This window comes from Carettochelys insculpta, chromosome 7, assembly GCF_033958435.1.
Source record: "Carettochelys insculpta isolate YL-2023 chromosome 7, ASM3395843v1, whole genome shotgun sequence".
NCBI lineage: Eukaryota > Metazoa > Chordata > Testudines > Carettochelyidae > Carettochelys > Carettochelys insculpta.
The window spans coordinates 36744302-36763739 of NC_134143.1; the positions used below are offsets into that span (position 1 = coordinate 36744302).

Below are 19438 nucleotides of genomic sequence, written 5' to 3' on the forward strand. Positions count from 1 at the left end.
ATTTTGTCAAAGTTTGGAACTGAACCCAAGAGACTTACTGCCAACTTCTCTACAGCTTCTATATTAACCATATTAATATGTCTTATTGATTTTTATATTATTATTCTGGAAGATATTACAGTGGACATCAGTCACAGACTTGCTAAAAGCTGCTGGATGTGTTAAATACCTTTGATTCAAGCTAAATGATGGGATAATTTAATGAACCTTTGTTTAGTGATAGCTAAAATAAGTTACAACCTGATGTCAAAAGCTAATGAATTTCCTATGAAACGGATTGTAATTGGTTGCAGACGTATGTAAGTGCATAAGAAAGAAGAACAATAAAGCAAAGAGAGAACCAGCAGGAAAAGGGAGAGGCAGAGGTATGTGGACATAGGAGGAGCAAGAGAGAATGAGCTTCCTTGAGCAGAGAACTTGCTGAAAAGGCAGATGTGAAGTTCTGAACAAGAAAACTTCCTGTCAATTCTATTTATTTCTATCATGTTCAGGAAGACAAAACTTTATTTGCCAAATCCCAAAACAAAACAAAAGAAAAGCCTGCATCACAGAATTATTTGACTCTCATCATCAGCTTTGTGACAAGTATCAGAGGAGTAACCATGTTAGTCTGTATCTGCAAAAACAGCAAGAAGTCCTGTGACACTTATAGACTAACAGATTTTTTGGCGCATAAACTTTTGTGGACAAAGACTGACTTCATCAGATGCAAGTGAGGAAGTGTGTCTTTGCCCATGAAAACTATAAGGTGCCATAGGACTTCTCATTATCACCAGCTTTCCCTTCCAACAACCCAGCAAGGACCCCTTGCCAGTCAAGTAAAGGAAAAAAGAAAAGGATTTTCAGCTAGTCAGAGTCCAGAAAAAATTGGTGGTCCCAATCACTAGCTGTCAAATAAATTACTTACAAACAATATCTGAGGCTTTAAAAACAGATAATATTTTATGAATAAATACACCATTAATTTCTGACTTAATACTATGTAATGTTGTGCTATTTCTTTGTTTGCCTTGTTCTTTGCTTGCCAATTTGATTCTCAGGAAAAAAAGAGGATTGCTGGGACAAGGAATCTTCCGTTTTGAAGACTGGCTGATGGGCTTATTCACATGATCTGGGTCTTACTGATTATCTGTACTAGCCCTACAGTTAGATCACATTTTGGGTATAGCCATACATAATATGTTATGTGATTTAATAAGGTTTTTGACATTGGGGAATGGTTGCATTTCTTTTTTTCTTTCCTCCTTATACTTTTCCTAAGGTATGCTGTGATTTGGAATTTGGGTGGCTTGAATGCCTTACTAGTATATTTCATTAATCCTTAACAGTGACCAGCTGCTTCCCTTGGTGATTACTACATCCAGCAAAGGGTAAGCACATTACCTGGGTGTTTCTGTTAAAATAATTGGTAATGATAGTTCACAATTGTGACAATTCAGTTGGAAACATTGGCCGTGTCTACACTTAGGAAAAACTTCGAAAGGGCCATGCTAATGGCCAAATTGAAGAATATCAATGAGGTGCTGAAATGAATATTCAGCACCTCATTAGCATGCTGTCAGCCATGGTACTTTGAAAGGATTCAACATAGAGTTTTGATGTTTTCAGGGTCCTTTTGAAAAGGACCCTCATTTAGACAAGCCTCATGTGAGCGAAACATGGCACTTTCGAAGTGCTGAGGCTGGCAGCATGTTAATGAGGCGCTGAATATTCATTTCAGTGCCTCATTAGTATTCTTCGATTTGGCTGTTAGCGTGGCCATTTCGAAGTTTTTTCTAAGTGTAACATAGCCATTGAGTTTCAAAATAAAAATCTCACGGAGAAAAGTGAAGTAGTCACACTTTTAACAAATGTTATTCCACAGAGTTTGTAGATTAAACATAATGGGTTTAAGTTGATGCACATTTTCTAAAAAAATGAAAGCTTATATTCCGATGAAGAGTTGTGCAGCTGAGGGCAAATACTGAAGCAAATTGTACAGATGTAGAACCTCAAGCAACATAGAGTTCTTTCATGATCTACTTTTCTTTTTTTCCATCAAGCATTTCTGTGGCATCTTAAAAAATTTCTACTCCAACTCACCTGATGAAGTGGGTTTTACCCACAAAAGATCGTGACCTAATAAATGTGCTAGTCTCTAAGGTGCCACAGGACAGCTTCTTGTTTTTAAAGTCACAGTCTTACACAGCTACATCTTTCACACTTGTTTGTTTTTCATATCTAACATGGCCTAATAATTTTTTAAATGTTTTGAAACAGAGGCTGGTCTTTCCTTTAATACCATTTTGTTTGTATGAAAAAATTCAGCTATTGTTTTGATTTTAGCATGGTTCCCATATTGTCCATGTGTCTCTTTAAAACTTTTATGGACCTTGTTAATAAAGATTTTTGTTTTTGTAATATACATTGTCTGAGCCCAAGCAAACAGCATGGGGAAGATTTCTGCTTCCTAGCCAAAGATTTTTATTTGTGTGCTGTTTTTCAGTTCTTGGTATTAATTACGTTAGAATCTCTTATGCAACATGTGCTGTCAAATATTGAATTATAAAATAAATAGAATCACTGCCTACTTAGTAGCCAGACATCAGTGGGTAGGCAGCAAACTGTCAGTTATAAATTAGTGAAGTCATGCTCTATGAAATAACAAGAAAATATAATAAAACTGGAATCGTCCTTAATATTTAGATTGTTTATTTACAGTAACTCAGAAATGAATAGTTCTGTCTCACATCTGAGACCATTAACAATCCCATTGCTACTGCCTCAAAAATGAGCAATTTGGCTCACTTTAAAGGGAAAGGCAATGTTGTATAATTTTAGGTGGGATCTGAAGGCATCAGACTGGAAAAGGATTGCATTAAGATTGACCCAGATGCACCTGTCACTGAAATAAATGTATTTTATTGTTATTTAAAACAGCAATTTATTTGCTACCTCCCCAGTAATTTGCTCTATAAATAGTCAACAGATAGCAATTTTGCTAATTAATTTTAAACACAGATGCATGATAGACTGATATGCATTCTTAGATTGCTTTGGAAACTGGAGAGCTATTCAGAACTATGAGACAGTCCTCTCTCTGGGGTGAATCATTCCCTTGTGATCTTGTAAATAAAAACAAAACAAAACTCAAGTTTATTTTGTATTTGTGATTGTTTGACCCCTGCATATCAGTGGAACCCAGCATTGTAGAGTAACATTAAATACAAAGTGAAAGATAATGTTAAAGCTTCGATAGATTTATAGCAAAATGGCTGGGTGGTAGTTGTTATAAGTTAATGAAAACAGTGGTTTTGCATTAGCAGAATTATAATAGGATGCCTCTTTCAGCAATGCCAGAACAGAAGGTTTTGATAAGCTATTGATTGTCAGCTAGCGATGGCTTAAAGCTTCATAAAAAGAGCTTTGTCCTGTATTCTATTTTCCTATCCTTTCTTTTTTTGATAAATTGCCTGTCCACCATGTGCTATCTCCTGATAAGTATGTGTTTAAGTAAATGTCACTGAAAACAAGTGGAGCATAAAAAGGTTAAAATTATGAAGATGTGAGTTTACAGGTAATTAATTTTTATATATCTGGGGCTGCACCAAGAATGGCAGGGCTAATTAAAAGACATTACCACTTGTTTTAATATAGAAATATGTAACACTGCAGGAGGATCTTTACATAGTTTTTCACCAGATGGGCAGGCAGTTTTGTTATCTGAAATGTTAATTAGGTGTGGAAGTGACTATTAAATAAAAAAGTTTCACATGCACTTAGGATTTAGGTCAGACTTCGTGTGAATTAGTATGGCTGTGCTGCTCATCAGGGCATGAACTAGGCTTTTAACTTTATTTAAAATAATGAAGATTAAATAACTTGTGCTTCACTTACTATTCAGAAACATACTAATCATCTCATTTCTGTGAGACAAAACATACCCAGGTCTGTACAAGTGAATTTTGAGAGCAGCTTTGCTGACATCAGGTGTGAAACCATACTGTTTTTACACGTAGTTAAAACCAAATAAGATTGTTGCACATTTTATATGTGCTCTGATTTAGATGGTTCAGAATTAGTGCTGGGTGCAGGGTGTTGTCTGTTGTTGTTCTCAGAGTATTGTCAAGCATGTTTTGTTGCAAGTGGAGAAACTGAAAGGTGTCTGTTGTCCAAAAGCTGGAACCTGGGAACATTTAAAACCTGTCTCAAAGTTATCTTATCATGTCAGTAAAATTTCCTATCTATATTGCTTTCCTGTAAATTTTTGAATTACAACCTATTTTATAACCACGTCAATGATAATAGTGTTATATCACTAAAAATTGCTTCATTCATTGTGACACATTGTTATTTTAAAATATACATAGCCATTAGAAGTTTAAAAAAACCCACATTTTTCTTCTACCAGTTGCCTATTTTGAACAGAAATTTTTGACTTTTAGGTGAAAAACCAAAATTGAAAAGCTATAGAGGAGAAAAATAAAGTTTGTTTGCCTTAGCAGAGGGGTAGCTGTGTTAATCTGACAAAGTGGGTCTTCACCCATGGAAGCTTATGCTCCAAAAATTCTGTTAGTCTATAAGGTGCCACATGACTTCTCATTGTTTTTTGCAGATACAGACTAACACGTCTACCCCTCTGCTAATAGCAAACAGCTTTTTTTTTCTCCACAACTTTTCAATTTTGGTTTTTCACCTAAAAGTAAAAAATTTCTGTTCAAAGTAGGCAACTGATGAAGACCCACTTTGTCAGATGAATCTGATTTAGTGGGTCTTTGCCCACAAAAGCTTATGCTCCAAAAATTCTGTTAGTCTATAAGGTGCCACAGGACTTCTCATTGTTTTTGTTTGCTATTGACTTCAGGAAGAATGTCTTGTAAGCCATAATGTATAAGACTTTTGCTTTCTGAAATGAAGAAACTTCAAGTCCAGTATAAAAGGTATAAGCTTTCATTTGAGAAGTCAGGAAAAAAAAATAGCACAGTAGAGTGCTTGCAACAGTTTGCTAAATAAGGTTCCTGAATGTCTTGACATGCACAATAAGAAGGGCTTACATTATTATTATGATCACAGCATGAAGAAGCAAATTTTAAAAAGTCCTGTAGATTGTGTCTTAGAATTATAAATTCTGAAGCATGAAACAACATTTTGATCACGTAGTCAAACTTCCTGTGTAATGTAGACAATCAGACGTCCACAAAATAATTTAGAAAAAAATGCCCACTGTTGATATAAAAATTGGCAGTAATAGAGAATACATCACAATCCTGGATATATTGTAAATTACTCCCACTGTTAAAAATTTGTCATATTTCCAAACTGAGTTTGTCTAACTTCAACGCCCATTCATTGGACTGTGTTATACCTTTCTCATTTAGACCGAATAACCTTTTGGAAATTGTTTTGTGCCGCATATAGGCACTCATGGAGTGAAATCAAGTCACCTCCATAACCTTCTCTTTTTTATGTTAAGTATGTTGTGCTTTTAGTCAATCATGCTAAAGCATGTTTTTTTTCCTAACCCTTTAATCACTCTTGTGGTTCTCTTCTGAACCGTCTCCAATTTATCAACATCCTCCTTGAACTGGAGTACAGAACTGGACATAGTATTTCAGCAGAGGTCATGTCAGTGCTAAATACTTATAAATACTCCTGCTCAAGATCCCCTCATTTATGCAGCTTTTGCTTTATTATCTGTTATCCCTGGGGAACCAGGAATGCCGGATAATAAAATGTGGTGGATATTTAAGATGGGGCCAGCATCTGGCCCTGCTATGTCATTCCTGCACCCCCAACGGGCCTCTGAACTGGATTGCCGGCACCACCCTCCACTCCTGACCAAGCAGCAAACATCTGGCTCACTCTCACAACCCCAGATGGGCAGGTGGTCTGTTCTGCCAGCCTCAGCTAGGTAGCCAGTCCCATGGAAGCTGAACTAATCCAAGTAACCAGCCCCACAGCATGCCGGTTAATCCAAGTGCCAGATAAACAAGTGTTAGTATATATCAAAGGATTGCATTATCCCTTTTGGGCAGAGAATCACACTAAGGCTACGTCTACACGTGCACCCAACTTCGAAATAGCTTATTTCGATGTTGCGACATCGAAATAGGCTATTTCGATGAATAACGTCTACACGTCCTCCAGGGCTGGCAACGTCGATGTTCAACTTCGACGTTGCTCAGCCCAACATCGAAATAGGCACAGCGAGGGAACGTCTACACGCCAAAGTAGCACACATCGAAATAAGGGAGCCAGGCACAGCTGCAGACAGGGTCACGGGGCGGACTCAACAGCAAGTCGCTCCCTTAAAGGGCCCCTCCCAGACACACTTTCATTAAACAGTGCAAGATACACAGAGCCAACAACTAGTTGCAGACCCTGTATATGCAGCACGGACCCCCCAGCTGCAGCAGCAGCAGCCAGAAGCCCTGGGCTAAGGGCTGCTGCCCACGGTGACCACAGAGCCCCGCAAGGGCTGGAGAGAGAGTATCTCTCAACCCCCCAGCTGATGGCCGCCATGGAGGACCCCGCTATTTCGATGTTGCGGGACGCGGATCGTCTACACGTCCCTACTTCGATGTTGAACGTCGAAGTAGGGCGCTATTCCCATCCGCTCATGGGGTTAGCGACTTCGACGTCTCGCCGCCTAACGTCGATTTCAACTTCGAAATAGCGCCCAACACGTGTAGACGTGACGGGCGCTATTTCAAAGTTACTGCCGCTACTTCGAAGTAGCGTGCACGTGTAGACGCAGCCTAAGAGTTCATGATCAGCTGATTATCTACTATGACCCCACAAATCTTTTTTGTCAGAGTCACTGCTTTCCAGGATAGAGTCTCCTTCCTGTAAGTTTGGCCTGCATTTTTTTTTTTTTTGTTCTAGATGTATATATCCATAGTTAATGTCTTATGTAGTCTCGATACAATTTAATCCTTACAAACTAACCTGAATTATAAGGGTCATGACCTTTCATGCCATCATAGGCTTTCCTTGTCAGCTTTATTTTTTTCCATATATGTTTGAAATGTAACTCACTAAGAGAATCTCTCCATCTCCAGCTCCAACCCAGCAATAATGCTTAGAGCCATCTTGTACCAGACAGCAAACGGAGCCTGTGTCTACTCTTAGCCTCACTGCACAAAGGTGAAGCACAATCAGAACACTGTAAGAACTGTGATCTCTCCCACCCTCCATCCCTTAGGGCTGTGGTGAACCATGTCCCTGTTCTCCCTTTTCTCCAGCAATGGAACTAGTCAGAAACACACAGAACGTATGCAGTACAGTACTGCTACCCCTCCCACCTTCTCTCTCTCTCTCTCTCTCTCATTGTCTCTCTTTATCTCCCCCAGGAATGCCAGTCTCTGAAACTGTGCCATCTCAACACAGCTGTGCCTTGAAGGTACAACTGTTTGTGTACTTTGGTTCGTTTCTTGGATATATGCAGTTGAATAAAGGCTAATAGCACATAACATGCTTCTATTTTATGTTTCATAAAACAGACAAATAAGAAGTTGTGTGGTTGAGAGATAGAGGAGAGGAAATTAATGCATTTATTTATTTGGTCCTTAAATGTCATTTAGAACCACTGAAAGATTTAAAATGATGACATTTTGACAAAATAGTTTCTCAGTGATGCCTTATTAGTGACTTTGACTTCAAAAACATTTCTGATCTTTGTCACAGTGGCACTTCTCATAGAGATCATTATAATTTCAATTGCCAGGCTATCCTGATAGATCAGAAACTAGTTGTTTGTTATAGGTTGTGAACGGATACCTCCTTGCCTTCTTGTTGTTGCCACAATATCCAGAGCTCAGAATGTTATGTCAGTTGTTCAGCTGATGAAACACTAATGCATCCAATTCAGGCTTTGCCAGCGTTGCGTGTGATACATTTCATAACTGCTAATGAAATTCTACTCATTCTCCTGGGCACCTTTAGGGCCATAAATGTTGATTTTGTAAAAGTACAGAACATCTTCTAAGCGATGCTGCTCATTTCATTACTGCTAGATGGAGGTCTCTTTTATCACGGAAATATGAACAGAGCTCTCTGGCATCAGGTGTGATAATCACTTCGTACCCTGGGTACTTGCTAGACTAACGTGTTTTAGACCTATATACAGTAAACTCTTTTTGGCAGACTCGGGACCAGGAGGTTGCGGGTATTTAAATATTCTGGATAATAGAGAGGTATACCTAGAGAAAAACAAGACTAGATATAAAGAAACAAACAAAAGTGCATGCAGAGTACTTTATTTAGCAACAACAGTAGTATTGTACACTGTAAACATGTAGTCCGTGGCTACAGTAGCACCCCCCTTTTGAAAGGGGGATGCTAATGAGCCACTTGGGCAGATGAGGAGCCACCGTGCATAAGGATGGCCATGTGCGTTTCAAAAGTGCTGCTTTCAAAACACATGCCACCAGTGTAGAAGGCAGCCTTTCAACAGGACCCTCAGACATTGAAAGCCCCTTCTTCCCATTTGGTTTTGGGAAGAAGGGGCTTTAAAAATCCAGGGGATCCTTTTGAAAGTTCCATGTGTACACCAGCAGCATGAATTTCGAAAGCAGCACTTTTGAAATGCGTGCGGCTGCCATTATGCTGATGAAGTGCTGCTTATGCATGGCAACTCCTCATTAGCATCTACTACAGTGGCTCATCAGCATCCCCCTTTCGAAAAAGGGGTGCTCGGGTAGCCACGGCCATACTGTATTTGCTGTATTTATTTGTATTTACTTTCACTATACCTTACTTATGGAAAATGTAACTAAAAGTTACTTATGCTTAAAATGCCAGTTATTTAAGAATTCTGAATGACAGAATGGTGGATATGAAAGAGTTTACTGTATTTATGCCTTATAGAACAAACTTAGAGTACTTGCCTGAAATTGTTCTTTGCTCTTGTCTTGTTCATTGATGCTCTCCATTTTAATTACTATTTATGGTCCTCCAATTCCATTTGAAGGGACAAATGTCGTACAAATGAAGGTGGACTTTATACTGGAAAAGTACACAGATTTGATAGAACTAGCATACTGTCAGAACAGAATTTCATTGCACTTAAAGAAGTAAATATTATTGAACAGTTCAAAAAATAGAGATTCATTCTGCCATATATAGAAACATAGCACTTCAACACAAATGCATCTGTAAAATTTTCAGATGAAGGTATCATGTCATTCATTTTCATACATGATCTGCCGTTATTCATTAGAATGTGACTGCACATTTGAGGCCAATTTGTTGAGGTCATTTGAAAATTAAGTCCAAAGTGTCAAAGGTATAATTTTTCCTATTAGGGTTACACTGAAATTACTGAAGCAATTTAACAAAGCAGTCATTTGTAAATATGAACTTTGAGGAAATAAGATATGAGCATAAGTAGTTTGTAACAAGAGCAGGACAAAAACAAATTATGTCCGAAATTCTTTCTTTGACAGAACAGCAATCTTAATGGATACAAAACAAATAGATGAAGTATCTCTTGGCTTAAACGGACTCTTATTTACTTATGAGAATTTCATGAAACTGTAACAAATTAGATTAGATGTAACTATAATAAAATTGATATGTGACTGCCTAAAAATAATAAACAATTGATGTTTCACTATCAAGTTGAAAATAAAACTGTTTCTGTGTGTATTAATCCAATATTATTAGTATTTTTACTAACTTTGCAAGATAGGGCTAGCTAATCATAGACAAAATGACAAGAAATCTTAATTTCTTTGGAAAGATTTAACCACAGTAAAATCTTAATAGATTACATATATGGGTAGTCATCAATACAACAAATTATAAATTATTCATGTAGGAAAGAATAATTGAAAGTGCACACATGAAATATGAGAATATTGGGAAGACAGCAATAGAGAAGAGTATGGAGAATTACTTTAGGTTAAATTTCCTTATGTATTGCTTCTACATGGCAGCTGGGTCATCTGAACTGACTAGTCTAAATTGCCCTACAGTTATTGGTAGTTATTAAAGTTTAACAGATATCTAATAAACATTTTAGGTTTAACTCCTGACAGTCATCTGTTTATTATTTCCACTGAGCTGTTCTGCATGGGTGATAATGCACTTTCTTTTATCATTGTAGTTTGATATTTTAGTGAATTTCTCAGTAAGAATGATAAACAGGAATGATTTCTGTATACCTCAATAATCATACAAACCAAAAGAAAATCACCACATTATTAAGATCATTTTTAAGGTTGCAATTCACACTCTCAAAAATTAGGAGATGCCAGTATTAAGCTTGTGCAACATTAATGCAGCCCTTTTATGCCTATGTTGTAATTATTTCCACAGGGTTCCCACCATGTTCAATATGTAGAATGGGCAGTTCTCACTTAATTAGCGGCTATTTGGTATTCTTTTCTCCTCATTAAATTACCCACACATTGAGTGTAGCTAGTCAAAGCCTGCTCTGAGGAAATAATTATTATATAGTGTTCATTGCTACAGTATCCAAGTGCTTCGCAAACATTAACAAATGATAATGACACCGAAGTAGTGTAAAAGTGTGGTATGATTGTGTGCATATAGCAGGAAAGGTTAAAAAAGCCTGATTTTGGGTTCCCAATTTGAGATACCCAGAACCTGAGCTTTCAAAATATTTAGACTTATATAGCCCTTTCCATCCTCCAAGCAGAGATCTTATTTAATTCAGTAACATCTGTGAGCGCTCACTCCTTCTGCAAAACAGACTAAGTGTACGTCTATATTGCAGTTAGTCGCCTGTGACTGGCCAAGTGATGTGGATTTATGAGGTTCAGGTTAAGAGGCTTTTTAATTGTGGTGTGGATCTTCAGACTTGGGCTGTAGCCTGATCTCTGGGATCTTCTCACCTTAGAGGGTCCCAGATCCTGGGTTCCAGCCCAGCCTGAATGTCCACACTACAATTAAACAGCCCTTAGCTTAAACCCCACAACCTCTAGTCCACCTGCATCTGCCTAAATATAAGTTGAGACATATCGTTAAGAGTCTGAGATCATACATCCCTAAAGCAGGAAAACACCATTAATGACCACGTATGGAAAGTTTCATTTAAGTGACTTACTCAGCATCATGTAAGAACTCTGTGGCCAAAGCCATAGCCTTATCCAGGAGCCTAGGGTGTGTTTCCTGCAATCCCATGGGTCACTGATTACGCACAATACAACTTCCTCAACAAATAAGGTAGGGCTCCTACAGACACCAGTCTCCTTTCTTACACAACCCTAAACCATAACAGGTCTAGCTTGGCACCAAATGAGACAGGGATACTGTGGGAGAAGAGTGTTGTATGTGATTATGTAATGAAAGTCTGCATCAGAATGCGTAGGCACAAGGACCTGGGGGAGGAGGCAAATTAAAGCTTCCTTAACTATGGTATTACCTAAGTTTTCATTTTGCAAGCTGAATAATGTTCATTTAACTTCTCTCTCTCTCTCTCTCTCTCTCTCTCTCCACCACAGTTCCAATTTTGTTTGAAATCAAAACAAGTTCCTCACTTCTGCTACCTCACATAGTCAAGCCTCCCTTCTCTCACTTCCACTGGCTCCAGGTTCTAGTCTCTCTTGCTGAGTGCCCTATCCAGTATGTCTCCCTGTCACATCAGATTCCTTCTTTAGCTCATTGCCCTCATTTCTCCTCTTCCTGGCCAACTTTCTTCACCCATCCAGGGTCACTTCTCCCTTTAGCTTTCTTGTTCGATATACCTCTCCTTCCTCCCTGCCCTTGTGCCCACTACATAACACACTGGTCCCTAGTCAAAGTTCCTTCTATTTTTTACCATCCATGTGCAGAATAAATTTTATTTTTGCACTGAGGCATGCATGGATGTGCACCACCAGTAAAAGCCACATTCTGGCAGCTGTGGGCACCTGAATGTCCCCTAGGTGGCTGCCCAAGAGCACAGCTGGCAGGGAACTTTGTTCCTATATCCAGTCTACTTAATCAGATAGTCCCAATCCTCCTCTCTTTCCACAGTTCCTTTCCACTCTCTAACAGCTAGTAGTTAGAATGGGCAGGAATGGTGTCGCTGGCCTCTGTGTGCCAGAAGCTGAGAATGGACAGCAGGGGATGGATAATTTGATGAATACCTGTTCTATTCATTCCCTTTGGGCACCCATCCACTGTCAGAAGATAGGAAACCAGGCTAGATGGACCTTTGGTCTGCCCTGGTGTGCCCATTCTTATGTACTGACCACCCCACTAGCCATCTTGCTCCTAACCGCTTCGATTCCCTCATTGCCTCCCAATCCCAGTCTATTTAACCAGTTCCTGCACCCCCTGCCTGTCTTCCAACTCTCAGTCCCATTTCCACCAGATTCCTTGTCCCATTTCACTGCTTTCCCTCAGTCCTTGTGCTTCTTCTGCATTCAAATTGGATGGCTTCTTCATCCGTATATTGGGCTCCAGAACTGGTGGGGGTGGGGACTGGAGGAGAGGGGCAGTGGATAATCTGGTCTTACATTGGCCCTGAGAAGTTACTCCGGGAATGGAGTAAGGACTTCGAAGCTGGGCTCCCTACTTCAAAGTTAACTTCAAAGTAACAGAATATGTGTGTTGACTCTCTGCTGGCTGCTTCCAAATAGTGCCTAACTTCTAAATTAACTTCAAAATTAGTTCCTAGTGTAGACACACCCATGGTGTTTCAAAGGAGGCCAGATCTCTGAGGTGATATGTCCTGGTCTGTGGGGAGCTTGCTTCTGATTATGAGCATCGAGAAGTTAAAAAATGCTTTAAAGATACTGGGAATTACAATTCTTTTGAATGAATGACCACAAGCTATTAGCTCCTCCTCCTTACTATCAGGAAGTGAACTCAACCACTGCTACTATTTTCTTTTTCATGAAAGAATTATTGGCTACAAGCCCATATCAATTAACTATTGATTTTTCTTCCTCTTCTCCAATTAACATATATTTTTGGGACAAAAATCAAGGTAAACGTTTCATAGGTTTTACTGTAAATAGCAGTTATTATTCCACATCAGAAACATTGATTCTTCTATGACATTCTATTGAGAATGACTTTGAATTAGGGGAAATATTTTAATGATTGCGTGCTTAAAAATTTGTATATAAGAATGAACAAAGTGTTTGATTTTAGCATTTGTAGCAATGAATCTCAGAATTTGAGTATTTTTCAATTTTAAGTATCGGAGGGGTAGCCGTGTTAGTCTGGATCTGTAATAGCAATGAAGGGTCCTGTGGCACCTTATAGACTAAAAAGAAAAGTTTTGAGCATGAGCTTTCGTGAGCACAGACTCGCTTCATCAGATGAGCATCTGATGAAGCGAGTCTGTGCTCATGAAAGCTCATGCTCAAATTTTCTGTTAGTCTATAAGGTGCCACAGGACCCTTCGTTGCTGTTTCAATTCTAAGGATTTCTATATCTATATTTATGTTTTTATTTAAATCATCATAAAAAATCAAAGACTTTAGGATTCTGCTATTGATAAGTGGAAGGACAGTCAAGGAAATTACACTGTTCAACTTTATACACACAAAAAATGAAATGACAGAAAGTGTTTATAGTTCTTTAATCACAGTCATCAAAGTGGAACCTTCAACTTGAATCCCCACTTTTGGGGATGAATTGCATGTGAGATTATACCTGCATACCAAGTCAAGAGCCACACTGCATAATAGATTTCACTTGAGTTTCCACACAGGTGCCCTGCTGGAGACATTTTCTATAAAACTTGTCAGATACAGAAAAAGCAACTTAATAGACACGGTGATCAAATATTGAAGCAATTCTATTTTTTTTGAGCTACCACACATGGGGAACATCACTGCAAAGAAGAGTCTATATTTCCCCTTTATTCTGATTCATTAAGCCACCTTTATTGTTCTTAGTGAAGTTGTTTCAGTACTTGATAGAAAAGCTATCAATTTGTTTTAATGGCAAATCATTTTTATTAAACAGAAAATGTGCTGTTTGATAACTCTCTGTTAAGAACACATAACAGTTTGTGTTGCCATGTCCTATCTGTTTGCAATTTATTCTCATCTGTGCACACAACATACAACCTACAGTGCAGCATCAATGGAGTGAGTTGACTAGCTCAATAAAATGTTCTGAATCTCACTTTAACATTTTTATGGTGCTGTGTGTAGAAAGCAAGTTGTCTCAAAGCAGTCATTCAGCAAACAGCCTTGTAAACAAAAAGGCTATCCTTGCTTCTAACCACCATAAAAGCAGCCCTGACAGCTGAAACAGTTTATGTGTGGGCTTCACCCACAATCATGTACCTCTTGCAATGAGCAGCTAAAAGAAATTGGACATTGAGAATGTTAGTAAAATATTTTAACTAAATACAGTAGTGCGATTTGTCAAACAAAAACAAATTGCTGCAAAGTTTTTTTTTTTTTTTTTTTTTGCTTCTCGCACTGATAACTGGACACGGATGAAATTGTTAAATTCTGAACACGTCCATTCCACAATATATGTTTTGATATATGTTGTTTCTGATTACATGTTTCTTTTCTTTCATCTGATTGGTTTCCATAATACCTGTTTTACTAGAGATATATCAGTGAAAGAAGCAATTTTAAAAGTTGGGTGAATGTGCACTAGAACAAATTGGTGCTCCATCAGTGGTCACAGCTGATCTGTTGATTTTCATTTTACTCCTGAACATCACATATCTTTCTTCTTGGAAACTGTTATCATGTGGAACAGTCAATGAAAAAGTGTTATTTTAATTTAAAGCCTAAGCCTTAAGACATGCAGTGCTGCAAATAAGAAATACCTGAGCCCTCTTTTCCTTGGTGTGCACAGCAGTCCTATTACCAACCAATCCTCAGAGTCTGTGATTAGTTTTGTTGAACTAGATTTGAGAAGTTCAGGTTTTAAAGGAAACGGCTTTCCATGTTCACATGCCTGTATTTCATCCTGTTTTGGAGAGCAATTTTCTGTGCATCTCTTGATGTAACCCTTGAAGATTCTGTTTGACTCTAGCAGCAGTCTTGATCAAAACCATTTTCTGCAGAGTATTTATACAGCTTTCTCTTTTTCAGTTTCACAGTGTGTATCTATTAAATCTGTAGCTGTCATTTTTCATTAGCGATGTTTTAGGTTAGAAACCTGCTGTGGCTATCTTGGCTGACTTCATAAAAGAAATTAGTGGTCTGGGGTAATTTGTACTTCAATCTCATTTTAACTATCTCATTTTGAGCCTAACACAGTATTATTTCCCATGTATTTTTCAGAGAATTTCCCTGTCCAAATAAAGAATATTAAAATCCTTCTTTCAGTGTGAAATATGACATTTTTATTAAATTAATTTTAATCCCAAAGACACCCCAAATGTTAATTTGTAGCCTAAATATTGTTTAAGATTCTATCAATAGAATAATTTCCCTTGTACTAATAATTATAGTAAATAATTATTTGTATTGTGGGAACATGCAAAGACCCCATTGTGCAAAGAATTCTACAGATGTGCACTCACAATCCCTTCCACAAAATTTGCAATGAAACTCAAACAAAACTCTACAAATGAGACTATCAAAGATGAGGACAGAGCACAAAACAAATTAATATTAAAAAAAGCATGACAGTTTCACATAGGCTATAGATGAGAATAAGGTGATGGACTGAATCCTGTTAAACAACTGCGGGGTTTATAAATATAGCTCAACAGCCTCCCTTATCAAAATGGAGCTGTTTGAATGTTTTTTTTTCTTCTGTATAATTCATGCTTTCTGGACTGGCTTCACTTTAGTCGAGTTTTACATATCTTGTTTCATGAAGATTTTTGATTGAATTGTTGAGAAGTGTCCTTTAATTGAAAATGTGCCATATACGAAGGCGTGCTGCTGGGAAGGGAGTGGGTGTGTCGGAAAGAAATTACCCCAGGGGCCAGCAATTCAAAGGGTCTTGGAACTCTCAGCTACCACTGCTGCAACTGTAGGAGGTCATTCCCCTTCTGCTCAGGACCCTGTCCCTTTTGACAGTGCAGAGCAAGGCCCCCCACTCCCACCTTACTTGGGGGCAGTTAGTCCAGCGGGTCATTCATGGTTGTAGAAGGTGATCATCTGAAAGAGCATCATGGAACATTGTCAGAATAGCTTGTTACAGTGTTCATATATTTTTATATTCCGCGAGTCCGTATGTGGCTCATGAATGTTAGTTTTCAAGGGATTGTCAGATTTTAGCCCCTAAACTTACTGGATGTTTAAAAAAAATGCACTCATGGTTAAATTTAAGCTTTGAAGAGTCAAGAAACTCTAACAGAAACAGACTGCTTCTTTTGAAACATATCCGTACAGTATCTGCAATTCCATATGTAATATAGCAGCATTCAGCTTGTTCAGTAGAACTTGAAATTGAAATTGACTAGTCATTTTTATTATACAAATTGAGTGAAATGCCAAAAGTGTACTGCACAGGTGTAAGAGCAATTTTCTGTTTTCTCGCATCCCATCTCTTGTGTTCCCACAAAGTAGGCACCATCTGACCCTAATCTCTTAAAGATAAAGTAAAAATAAATGAATAAAGCATTTTCTTTAATAGTATAAAATAGATTTAATGATTACAAAATGATGAAGCTGTTTGGATAATAATTTGCTAATGCATTGATAGGTGGTTTTTGACTTGGCCATATTGTTGTAATATTATTTTATTTTTATGTTTTAGAATTTTTAAAACAGATTTCAGAGTTATAGTTCAGAAATTCTTGGAAACATGCTGTTTCCTTCACTAAACAAACTACATGAATGTTAGCTATAAACATTGAGCTTCCTATTATACTGTTATTAGAATTACTTCTAACTGTATTTAACTCATTTGCTTCAAACAGTCAATGTTGTCAGAGCAATTCTAAATCAAACATTAATACTAGATATTCCACTCCATTACTTATAACATGTTTCCAGTGTGAAATTTTTAGTCACCCTTTATTATTTGTTCTTCTGTAGTATAACTAGACAGGCGTGCAAGGCCAGGCATTAAGCTTCTGTCTGGCCCATTTTCCGTTTATAATTCACTCTGTTGAAAAGCATTTGTAAGAAGAGTACCCCATTGCAGGAGGTAGTTCTCCTGCACCAAAAATACTGAGCAAGATTTTTTTTCCACTATACTCCCAATCCCACTTGGAAATTTTGCTGTACCTTCTGTTAGTTGCACAGCATTATTGTGAAGATGTAAATATATTTGAACAGTGTGACTACAGCTTGGCTAGCTTCTCATCTGGGAGTGTTTTTCCTAGGCTTGCACATCTCCCAAGAATGCATTAGCAGGAGAAATAAGTATTATAATAAGGTATATTTTGTTTTGGCAATTTAGTATTGGAGCGTTCCCTGTGAAAACTTTTGCAAATCTTCACCATTTTTGACATAGGTTTCATGTGTGGTGGTGGTGGTGATTGAGTTTTTTGGCTAATGTGCTCTGCCTGCATGGTATATCTTCATAAGTGTTTTTAAGGGGAAATATATTTTTAAGCTTTCTTGAGCAACAGATTTATCAGATGAACCATAAACTATGCTGCGTATTCAATGTGTTGTAATTTTATCTCAGTCTGTTGTGCATTGACATGCCATCCTAAGCAGGAAGACTGTATAAATAGTGTATGCTAGGATTTAAAATCCAGCCCTGAAATATCTACTAACTGATTAAAATCACACGTTTGTATTCTACCTTGGTAAGAGTAGATAATTGCCTATTTTTAGCTTCTGAGATCCAACAGTGGCAGAAAATCAATTTCAGGCAGTGTATCATGTGAAAAACACAAGACATTCCATTCAATTCAATAAGACACTGCAGCCCACCAGGGATTTGGGAGGGGCCCACCTCCTCCTCTGGGTCAGCGGGCAGCCACTCCATCTCACAACACATCTACTCAGTCTCACAAGGGAATCAGCTGTACCAGTAGCTCAGGGCTGAGGCTTGTAGTCAGGCTGCAGTCACAGTTCGTATGCCCCAGTCCTCATGCCAGGCTGGTAAAAATAGTTCCGGGGCTTGGACCTGAGGCTGGGCTGAGGCAGCAGCAAATAGGTCAAGCCTTCCCTCATGGCCAGCAACAATACTCCAGGGGCTCAGGCTGAACTGACAGTTGATGCATTTGGCCCTCACTCAAGGCAGACAACAGTAGTCCTGGAGCTCAAGCCTATGATCAGGCCACAGTGACATTTGGTCTGCTAAGCCCTCACTCAAAGCTGGCATTAAGAGTTCAGGGGTTCAGAGTTGGGTTCAGGTGGAACACACAGATAACAGTCCCTGGCCCTCTCTCTGAGCAGGCAACAATAGTCCAGAGCCTTTAAACCAATAGTCAATAAGCTCAGTCACTAGCTCAAGGTCGGACAACAAACAATAGCACACAGTTCTAATGCTTCAGCCTATTCTCAGGCCAAGCAACAGTCCATATGAGCCCAAACCCTGGTGCAGGGTGGGGCACCAAACAGTCAGGTCTCTGAACTCAGGCTGAGAGCTGACTACTGCAGGTGGTTTGCCTGCAGAAGATGGGGAGAAACTGCCCATGGATTGGGGCGGGAGGGGAGACATAGGCCCACCCACTTCACTGCATCCCAGAAGAGGGCCCTAACAGTAGCAGATCTGTCTGCCATTGAGTCAGCAAGGATCCTGATGGCAACATGCTGACTTTCTCACTGTTTCTGATTCAGCCTAACTGAGGCTGATTTTCCTTGGGCTACTCTCATGCTCCCTTCCAAGCACTGACTGGCTCCAGTGCAGTGCAAGTCCTCTGGAGTGCTGGGGGATGAAACCTGTGGCAGGGTTGGTGGCTCCTCAAGGTCAAGTCTATTTGACTCAGAAGAGCAGGATGGGCTTCTGGCTCCTCTGGCAGCTCGGGGTCCTGAGCTGACCTTTTATATCTCTAGTTCTGCCTCCTGACTTCCAGTCAGTGGATGGGATAGAGCTGGGCACCACCCACCAGGGCTCTGGGAAGGGTTCCTTCCCATCTGGTTAGTGGACAGCCTCTCTGCCTTGCTAGAGAGACTCTCATTCTCTTCCCTCTACATATTCCACTTTGGTAATCTAGAATTACAGATTTGGTTGTTAGGTGTTTTTAAACACAAAACCTCTTAACAACAAATTCCCTAGTATTCTTTAGTCAAGGTTTCTATTGTAGTCAAGTACGTGTGTGCGTGCGTGTGTGTGTGTGTGTGTGTGTGTGTGTGTGTGTACGTGCACGTTAATCATCAACAACAACCATGGGCTCAGCGCCTATTGGAGTCTGATGCCTCTTTCATTGTTTCCTTCCATCTTTCCCTGTCCAGGGTGGAGTGGCTTAGTTTCTAGAGACTAGCTCTGCACCAAACTGCTACATCATCTACTCATTCTCTGTGGGGTCTGCCTCTCCTGTTTGAACTGTTCATTATACTGAATACCAAGGTCTTAATTTTTCATTCATCAATCATTCTGCAGATATGCCCAAATAGCTGTAACTTGTGTTGTATAACCTTCTGTACTAGGTACTCTTTCGGCTGTATCTTCC

General features: G+C 39.0%; 1 protein-coding gene across 1 annotated transcript in view; it reads left to right on the forward strand.

Moving 5' to 3' along the window:
* PCDH15 (protocadherin related 15) overlaps positions 1 to 19438 on the forward strand; it is a 695579-nt gene that overhangs the window by 233028 nt on the left and 443113 nt on the right. The window lies entirely within an intron of this gene.